Genomic DNA, 10,115 nt, shown 5'->3' with positions numbered 1-10,115 from the left:
GCGGCTGTGTGTGTGTGCGTGTGTGTGTGTGTGGATGTGTGTGTGTGGTGGGATGGGTTGGATGGGATGTGACAGGGGTGTCGGTGCACTCAGTGAGAGGTCAACTTCAGGAGGGAGAGAGGGGAAAGGTGCTGAGTTACCAAGGAGATAGTTCTCACTTCAGCCAGGCAGAGTGACACCCCTCACACACACACACACACTCACACACACACACACACAAACACGAACACACAGACATACAAACACACTGCATGCAAATGAATACTTAAAGCTTGTGTTCACAATGTTTTTTTTAATTAATAAGTCATCATTAACTCCTGTGTCGGGTTTAACACACACAAACCGGCACGTTCGTCACGTTTAGAGACACACTTCACACGTGTGTCTCAGTTCAAGCTCCAGCGGTGAATGTTTGGTCTTTGGATGATTGTCGGCTTCTCGCTAGTTGAAATAATGTGTAGAAAACTCATCATAGTGTATCCTGATCTCCTTTAGCCTCACATAAACCAAAACTAACAGCGTGTCTGGTTGATCTTGGTCAACTCCTCAAAGTTTGAAATATCCAAGTTCACCACCAGAAGGTACCAAAGTAGATAAAATGTCAACTCAACCATATTTTTATTGAGAGTACTAGTATACTAGAGTTGTGGTAAACTTAAATAATTCAACACTGCTTTCTTTCTGACATATAGATGTTCAGATGGATATCAATCTCATGTTTCTGTGTAAAGTACAGAGGTGGAGTCAGAACGTGGTCTGAGCATAAAGGCTGGAGGCAAAGAGAAACTGCTAGCATGGCTGCTAGCATGTCCAAAGTAAAAAACATGCCTACAAACACCTCTAAAGCTCACTAGTTAATATGTTACCCACAATGTCCAAAGGAACAAGTCATGACAAACAATCAATAGGTTTTCATGTTTGAAATGATAAACAAAGAGAAGGAAGGAAGGGAGACAGTCTTGTTGGGAACGTCTGTTCAATCTTCTGCCCTCCGTGATCCCATATACTCACATATATATATACTCACACTATATCTCAGTTACATATTGCTCTGTTTCTGCAGGCTGATGTAATGTGACATTTGATTTGACAAATCATAAATACTACCTGTGAACCAGTAGTAATTAACAAACTCTTGAATCCTGTTAAAATCTGTTAAAAATCATTATTTTATGACCACGAACAGAAATACAGAAGCTCTGCTTTCAGATCAGCTATACTGACATTTAAAATGAGTGATCACAGAGAAAGTTAGAGCCACAAGGCATCTGTTACCACATTTAATAACTAATGAGCTGAAAATTTGAATTCAATATGCTTGTAAAACAACTCTGATATATTAGAAACGTGTCTGCTGAAGAACAGACGCTCTGATTCTGAAACGCCTCCAGTGGACGGTGAAACAGCGACGGATCTTGCAGACGTATCGGTGTTACGCACTGTAACTATTTCTTGGTAAACCACAGCTGAGCAGTCTGACTTTCTGCAGGTTCGGTCCTCTCATGCATGCAGAGTCCTATAACGAAGCGTCACCGATCATATCTGGTGACTTGTGCTAAAGCTGGAGATGTTGTGCAAAAAAAATTCTTACAAATGTTGACACCACTCAAATCTGTCCTTGGTTGCAGAAGTAACATTTCCCACTAAACTCTACTTTCTTGCTCCTTCTCACCTCCTGCAGGTAATGACGAGGCCCCTGTGCACGTCATTAATATCCTCCCTGAGGCTTCCTGTCCCTTTTGTTTTATCTGTTTATTGTTTCTTTCACTCTTCTTCTCTTCATCTATCTTTATTCAGCAGCTTCATACTGTGACTCTTAACCACATGTACTTTTTTTTTTTTCTTTCTTGTGCTCGTTCTAAACAACAACAAAGATTTAAACTGCGTCTGTGTCATCAACGCGTCACCGGGATTTCTTTCTTCCTGCCTCCAATTAGGAGTTTATTTCCCATGATGCCTGTTGTGCTGTGCCTCAAAGTCCACCGAGACTAAAAATCTATGTTGTCTGTGTGTGTGTGTGTGTGTGTGTGAGCCTCGTACTGTGTGTGTGTGTGAGCCAGTGAGTATCAACTCTTGATGAGGAAATGTACAGTCAGCAAGGATTAAACACACAGGAGAAAGACGTGACGAGGGGAAAGACAAGGCGGAGGAAGGAGAGGAAGAAAAGAAAGAAGAGAGCAAACAGGCCAAAATTAGCGGAAAGATAAAACAGTGGAAAAGATTTATTCATCTGATGCGTCTAAATGGTTAGTTAACACGTTTCTGCAGCTGCTGAAATAATCTGACTCTTCTATAACGTGCGGAGTGTTGAGAGTTAAACCATTTCAAGCCTCTTTAGCCTCTGCTGCATGATCTCAGTTTTAAATATCCCACTAATATACATCCTCATAAATCATCCTGAAGTAAACATTGTATAACCGTCCAGTAAAATGTGTCACTTTCTTTTGTAAAATATCTTTTCTGCTGCTTTCAGCTAATTTAACATGCAGCAGCTTCTTGGCAAAGTATAATGTTTACATCAGAGTGAGTGACATAAATGGCGTTTTTTTTGTGTGTCGGTGTTATTAGCTGTAAAGTGTGTTGTGCCAAAAATATTTTTCTTGACCTCTTTCTGTAAGCAAGGGTAACAGAAACTGAACACAGTCCAGATTTAACGTTGTGAGAGCAATTTCCAAGAGTGAAGAGTGTATTTGATCATTTGACATACAGTTAGCTGCAGTTCTTAGCTAATACAGTCTTTTTCTTTCAAAATTTCTTTGCATTTTTACACCTGTCTGTCCCCCCAGTTCAGAAGCTCCAGACCCCTCTGTGCTGCAGTCCTTACCTATGATGCAGAGGTGTTGACATCCTGACCTACCAGTAGGAGTCACTAATGCAGTGACAGGATGTGATTCCTCTGTGACTTCCTACCTGTGAACCAATAATATCAATCGTGTTTGTTGGAAATCAAGACCAAGACAAGCAAACATTAGCATCCAAACATTAGCAGAGATTCAGACACTGAATCCAATGACAACACGTCTGGATGCACCGGACCACTGCTGGTGGGTGACGTACTGCGAGTTGGGCGCTGCTTGGTTTTTGCTCTGCTGTTTTCAACATGGTGGCTGCGTCACAGACTTTCTCATTTTACAACTAAACAGTGCACTAAAATATATTTCTGAAAACTTTTGAGGTGTAAAATAAGCAATATAGTAACAGAATCTTTATTCATATTTGATCAGCATTGCTTAGTTTGATAGTTTGAGTTTTGCGAGCCGGCCGGGTTGCACTGGACGGATCTCATTTGCATAAAGTTGAGGTTGAGTTGTGACTATGCAAATTCAAATATGGCTGTTGGTCCGTCAACATGCTGTGCCGTATCCATCATGCACCGTGCGGCCAGATCTCCTGCTCTCCATAAAATGAACGGGATCCGTCAATTTGACATCCAGTGTGTCTGCACCATTACAGACAGGATTTTACAACTCTGGAGAGTTAGCATGGCGGAAATTATTTTATCTTTCGTCACAACAATAGCGAGGTAAACAGCAGTAACACAACATTCATGTCACAAAAGGTAATCTACAAGGGATCTTGCTGTGCAGCACTTTGGAAACCTTGTGTTTGTTAAAATCGTGCTATATAAATAAAGTGGATTGGATTGGATTGGATGTGCGCTTGCATATCTGCGATCGGCTAATGCATCGCCTTTGCTGGATGAAGTCGTGTTGTGTTGCAGCAAAAGTTGAGCCCGATTCAACTTTTTTTTGCCAGATGACCCTGCATTTTGCCGGAGGTCTCAGCACCGATACCCCCACTACACCACAAACAAAATGGTAAAATTAAAATGCTTGTACACAAGAACTATAACAAAATTTGACAAAATAAAAACAAAAAAAAAGTCTCTTGGGTGAATCTTTTGGTTCCCATTGATTTAACAGTATCAGTATTATCATTGTCCACATTCATACAGTATAACAACATGTCAAACTACATGTCAAAAATACATTCATACAGTATATGGACAGTTTTATTAACTGGGTAAATTAAGCCAGATATTATTTGCAACCATAGTAAAAGAACATGCCAAATATGTGTGTGTCCGAATACAAATACATTATTCGGCAAAGCACAAATAGTGGGTTTTATACGAATATTTGTTTCATACATTTATTTGAAAAATTATTTGTTTTTGGGATAAAAAAAAAAAAAAAAAGTCAAATGAACACAAACATGTCAAATGAACTTATTCTAACACTTTAATTTGCTAAAATTAGAGGTGTAATAAAAACAAAAACAGGATTTTTAAGCCTCTTTCCATTTTTATTCGAATACAAATACATATACAAATACTGGGCCCTCTGCACATCCCTAATGCCAAATATGGTAAAGAAGAAAAAAAAACAGAGACGCTGCAATCACAGTATGAATCACAGTGAACAGTTCAACTTCTGTGAATATTACATTTTTAAAAATCAAGTTTGTGCTTATTTTGCAATTTCCTTAGAAAAAAAAGGCAAAGTATGAGAGTGTTTGACAAAAGGTCAGAATATTGTTACATACAGAAAAAAGTACAAATGACTAAAATTAGACTGATTATAATAATAGAAACATGTAAAAATGTGAATAAAAACAATACACTACTGGTGCCATATTCAACACCGCAGCATGGGAAGGGAAGTTAAAAGCAGCAGGGGCAGGAAAGGTGAAGACAGTGATAACAGAGAGATGAAATCTTGCCAGACCACTCACTGAATTATTCAGGCCTCCCTTTTCCGCACCTGTCATTCCACCTTTACTTTTCTCTCTCTTTTAATCTCCCGCAGTTTCCCCTTTTGGTGTGATCTCTGTAATATAAAATGAGTCGCAAAACATCTGATGGACACATGTTGTTTCTTCTTCCTTGAACATGAGTATTTGTTGTGTTTGAACAGGTAGGAAAAGTTTTGGATTGATACTCTCACCAACCGCGAGAGCTGCTAATTAATAATTACAGTCTTTGGATTTAAACGTGATGCAGCGTAAATGTGAGTGAACCGGCGTCCTGCTGTGTGACAGGTCCGTGACGGACAGGTGGCTCCTAATGGGGACAGTCCATTTCTCCTCTCCATTTCCTGAATTATTGAAGGCGGGGCTACATCCAGGTGCTGTGGATGAGTGACAGCTGTACACTCCTACACCTCTCCCCTGATTGAGAGGAGAGTCCACTTCTGAGAGCATTCATGCGTTTTTCTACCTCTTACCAAGCACATTTACCTGCTTCTTAATATCAGAATCTCAGCTTTATTGGCTCATGTATAGATGAAAAAATACATGCATGTATAAACAATGGATGACAATATATAATGTCAACAAGTAGGCAAGTATACAGATAATCCGAGGATGGGTGTTAGTGTAAAGAATGGATAATGAAATAAGTTATTTTACACATACAGTATATATAATGCTGGTGATCAGTTTTGTCTTGCAGCAGGAAACGCAACAAATTTCGTGGCACCATCAAGTCAACATGAATATCTGTTGAAACTGATCTGCTCTTTTTAAAAAAAAAAAAAACCTGTGCAATTTTTGTGAAAATGACAAAAAAATGAAAACAATGAGCTGTTGGGTTCTGGATCTGGTTCCTTGTTGGCAGAATATCCACATTTGCTAAGTTTCAATGCTAGTAATAATGCTTATGCTCTTTTTATTAGCAAAGAGTTGTTGTTAGCCAACGCTGATTGTTGTGTTCATTGGTTAAAATTGACAGATTATATAAATTGTCTCTAATTAATGTCTATTATTAGACATTAATATGCCTCTTATTAATATTCTCTCAGCCAAAGATTGTGTTCTAGCAAAAGAAACGTCATTCAGTTAATATCTGTCTACAGTCGTAAGTTTATTGTGTTTTGTTGTTATTCAAGTGATGAAATAATCTCACTGATTGATTCAATTTTACTTGTTTGCATATCCAGCTACAGCCGACAGAAATACTGTCCATTCACCAATCAGAGGCTTTGACCCGCCCCCTGACAGTTGACAGATTTATATATTATATTTTGCTGCAAGTTACACTATGAATAAATAAAAGTATATATGAATAAATAAAAAATGGATAAATAAATGAATAAGTAAATAAATAAAATAAATGTACAAGTAAATACACAAATGTGTAAATATATAAATATATATAAATGAATAAATAAATAAATACACAAATAAATTTAACAATTATATATTTAATGCCTCATTTAATTTGTGATTTATGTATGATGACAATTAAGCATTAAATTACATAACTATTTATTTATTCATTTATTTAAGCATTTTATTATGTAATTATATATCTATTAATTTATTGATGCATTTAATGATATAATTATTTATACACGTATTTATATATTCAGTTTTGGCCCTTTAAACCCTCCATACCGCTGCAGCTGAGCATCTCCTCGGTCATTTTCTGCGCTGTGACATTATCATAACTTGTTATACAGTGTTGTGATGTGAGGTTGAAAAGCATCACCTGATTGTCCCCCTCGTCCCTCTTCGAGCCGACTCATGTGTTAACATGCACGGGTCATAATCAAGCCTTTTCTAGAGAACTGCGTGTCAGCAATCCCGGGATCTCATCAATATTAATCAGAGCTGGTCAGAGAATGCATAAGCATTAATTAGGCCTCATAAAAACTAATCATGGGCAGCATCTAAGGTCGCAGGATGCACGGGCCTGCATGACAACATAGATGGTGGTCAGGACTCGTCGCAGGGGACGCTCACCTGCTTCAGTCCGCCAACACTGCAGCCCAGACTACTACATCTCTCCATGCAGGTGTTGAGGGCACATAGCAGGGGCTACATGTTGTTTGTGTTGTTTTTTTTTTAGGGTTAAGCCTGATCAAACCCTCTGGGAGATCCTCCTGCCTCCCACTTGGCTGCAAAATGTGCCCCCAGTTTCCCTACATTAGTAGAGGTGACTGTCCTGCTCTGGTATCTTCATGCGGTTGCGTTCAGACCAAATCCGACAATACAGCACTACTACGACACAGCAATACTTACCAGAAATTCCAACTTACAGCCCAATACAATGTCAAGCGAGTGCACGATTTACATCTTTGTACTTCCTCATGGCAGGGTTGTACAGCTCTGGAAAGGTCATGATAGTGGCGATGACTCTCTGTAGTGTAATGCTACAATGCAACATGGTAAACAAGGTTCTTCTTCCTGCAGGCATCTTTGCTCTGATCGCCCACTTATGTGATTGGCCAACGTAGTGCCTTGTCAGATGACATCATGTTGCATTCTGGCAAAAGTTGAGCCTGGTTCAACTACTTTTTTGCTGGATAACTGCTGCAGTTTTTTGTCCACCCCCACAGCGTAAACACACTGGACCCCATCCACATGAATGGGAGGGCTGCCGTTTTTCACGCATTGCTGGATTTGGTCTGAATGTGGCCTCAGGATCCTCAGATCTCCACAACTCACAGAAGAAGCAACATGAAAGTGTCCGTTGATCTAATGCACACCAGAAGTGGGCAACATGGCTTTAAATAATATCATGATAGTGCAAAGTATTAATATTGACAATGACTTGGTGAGAGAGTTTATGTGTTTGTACTGTATATCAGATGAGTATCCCTCAAAATTATGATTCCACACAATTTATAGTGTGAATACATGCAGGAGATCAGAGTATATAACCTGTTACAGACCTGCAATTTAAGGTACGTTTTCATTAAATGTAACCACAACCATTCTCTAATTTTAACCGTAGTTGCCATGGACGACTATGGTGTGGTTCATTGAGATGTGCTAATTTAATTTAAGTGTTTACCCCATGTGTTGTCCTCAGTTAGGTTACAGTTAGGTGTTGGTAAGGTGACTAATTGGGCTCAGGGTGATGTTACGTTCGCTCTCAGCCATGTGTGTTGCTGCTCTACTTAGTTATGATGTAAATTTATCAACATGTCGCAATGTCATTAATATCATGATATGACACATTAAGATTCATATTTGCATCATATGGCATTCCCCTAATTAGGATTTTATCAATACTACTACTGTTATGATACCACTTATCGGTCCGGCGCTTCATCAATACTCTTATCAGTTCTTTTTTTATTACTGTGCATACACAAGTAAATAAATTCAGACCAGGATCATAATTTGTGTGTGCGTGTGCCCTCATGCAAACAGAGAGACAGAGAGTGTAGAGGCTTCAACCATAAAGTTCACCAAAACCATTTCCCGCTCTGCTAATCTCACTTCTTGTTTTACAGATATAAAAACTGACCTTAAAGAATCTGCAGGTTCTTTACAAACTTGGAACAGTTTCAAATATAGAGCCAAGTTTTGGGGCGACATCACTGTCCTCAGAACAAGTAAATTCATGTAGCAGCACAGACAATCATCCTCAACCTGTCTAATCATCTGAGAGCTTGTGTTTCTTGCCCCCATTGGACTTGATTTCATTAGTGGTAGAAATGATGTAAAATATCATCATAAATCATAATTATCCTTTAAGACTTTGCAGAAATAGATGGATCACTGACAGATGTCTAAAATGCTCCATAAAAATAGAGATAAGATAGACTGTTTTGTTGGTATCTACATTAATATTTTTAGTGTCTCACAGCAGGAAACCACTTCCTACTGGCCAGAAATCCTTAGTGAGAGTTTAGAAGTGTTCAAGTTTGACCCAGCAGCCTTTTCCTTATATGTGTGTGTGTATGCAAAAACTCGAATTCGGCCCTGATGCGTAACATCAGTTCAGCCTGCAGCTAAAACACACACCGAGGCGATGTGTACATGAAGAAGCTGAGCGAGAGTGTAAATGTGAGCACTTATGTCAGAGTACACTTTGAAAGAAAAGAGGAGAGTTTCAAGTTCAGCAATGCCCTCAGTGCTCGGTATCTAAACTGGACAGACCTTGTGTCAGCAGGTTGGTTTAAGAGAACACACACACATACACACCAGCGACATGAACACACACACACACATACACACACACATACACACACACATACACAGAGTGGCTGAGCAAACAACATCACCAGCACATAAACAGGTGTAATCAAACGCACAAAGTGCTGAAGAGGGTGGAATCTGTGACGTGCATGATAAAAGGACTCTTTGAGCGACTAAAAAGCAGGCGATGAAGACCACAGAAGAAGAAGAGAGATGAAGAAGAGGTGTTGGCCTGAGGCTTGTTAGTTTGTGTCTCTAACAGCAGTTTGTTTGAACCTCTGCGTGGCCTGTTTTCTTATTGACAGCTTCTCCTTCATCACCCTGCCAGGCTGTGGGGCCAGAAGGGGGGGAGGCAGGGCTCTCCTGACTGAGATGGGTGGAAGGGGGATGGGGGTGGTGGTGGTCCGACACACCCCGCCCTCCCCCCCTCAGAGCCGGACGCTGCAGCTAAAGCGCTGATGGTTAGCTAGCGCAGCTCCCTTTGTGCTGAAGCCCGAGCTTTAAAATGCTGCGTCTGCCTTCGACACACACACACCTAAGTAAAAAACACACACTCAGCCCGTTGATACACACCCGTCACCTGGCGATGGGAAACGAGCGAGTAAAGCGTGAGCAACACACACGAGCGTGAGCTAACACACGTGCGCGGCCGCTGGCGACGCTGTCGCTGTGACTTCACCTGGATCCAGAGTTTCCTCACACACACACACACCTCACCTCTGGTTATGATGTACACTCTCCGAGGACGCCGCCTGCCCCTCCGACACTGACGCGGTCATCAGTAGGGTCATTAATTGTGGCGTCTTCGATGCAGGAAGGGACAAGATGCGGAAAGTGTGTGTGTTGTTGTGCTGCCATTGTTGTGAGAACCAGTTTGACTTTTAGACCTTGAGATGGAGAACATTCGGATCACTGAGGGCGTTCTGGGAGTCAAGGACAGTTTCATAATGTAAAGTAATTTTTTGCAGAGTAAAGACATTTCTTGAAAGTTAGACACTTTTTGGAGGGTGTACATTTAGGGTAGTGAGGACACTTTTAGAAATCAAGGACATTTTTATAAGGTGAGAACATGTTTGGAAAGTGAGAACATTTTGGGAACTGTACTGTACAGTACTGTATGATATGTTTAGAAAGTGTGGGCGGTTTTGTAAAGTGTGATGCTAGAAATAGTGGGGACATTTTGG

General features: G+C 40.2%; 1 long non-coding RNA gene across 1 annotated transcript; it reads left to right on the top strand.

Annotated features, from left to right (window-relative positions):
- The first annotated feature begins 1,678 nt into the window (after window positions 1–1,678).
- Window positions 1,679–3,651, top strand: LOC122989150. The gene is made up of 2 exons (XR_006404958.1): window positions 1,679–2,246; window positions 2,787–3,651. It is a non-coding gene; the product is annotated as an uncharacterized LOC122989150 (long non-coding RNA).
- The last annotated feature ends 6,464 nt before the right edge of the window (window positions 3,652–10,115 follow it).

The sequence above is a fragment of the Thunnus albacares genome, chromosome 9 (assembly GCF_914725855.1).
Source record: "Thunnus albacares chromosome 9, fThuAlb1.1, whole genome shotgun sequence".
NCBI classification, from domain to species: domain Eukaryota; kingdom Metazoa; phylum Chordata; class Actinopteri; order Scombriformes; family Scombridae; genus Thunnus; species Thunnus albacares.
This window is presented reverse-complemented; position numbering and strand designations above follow the sequence as displayed.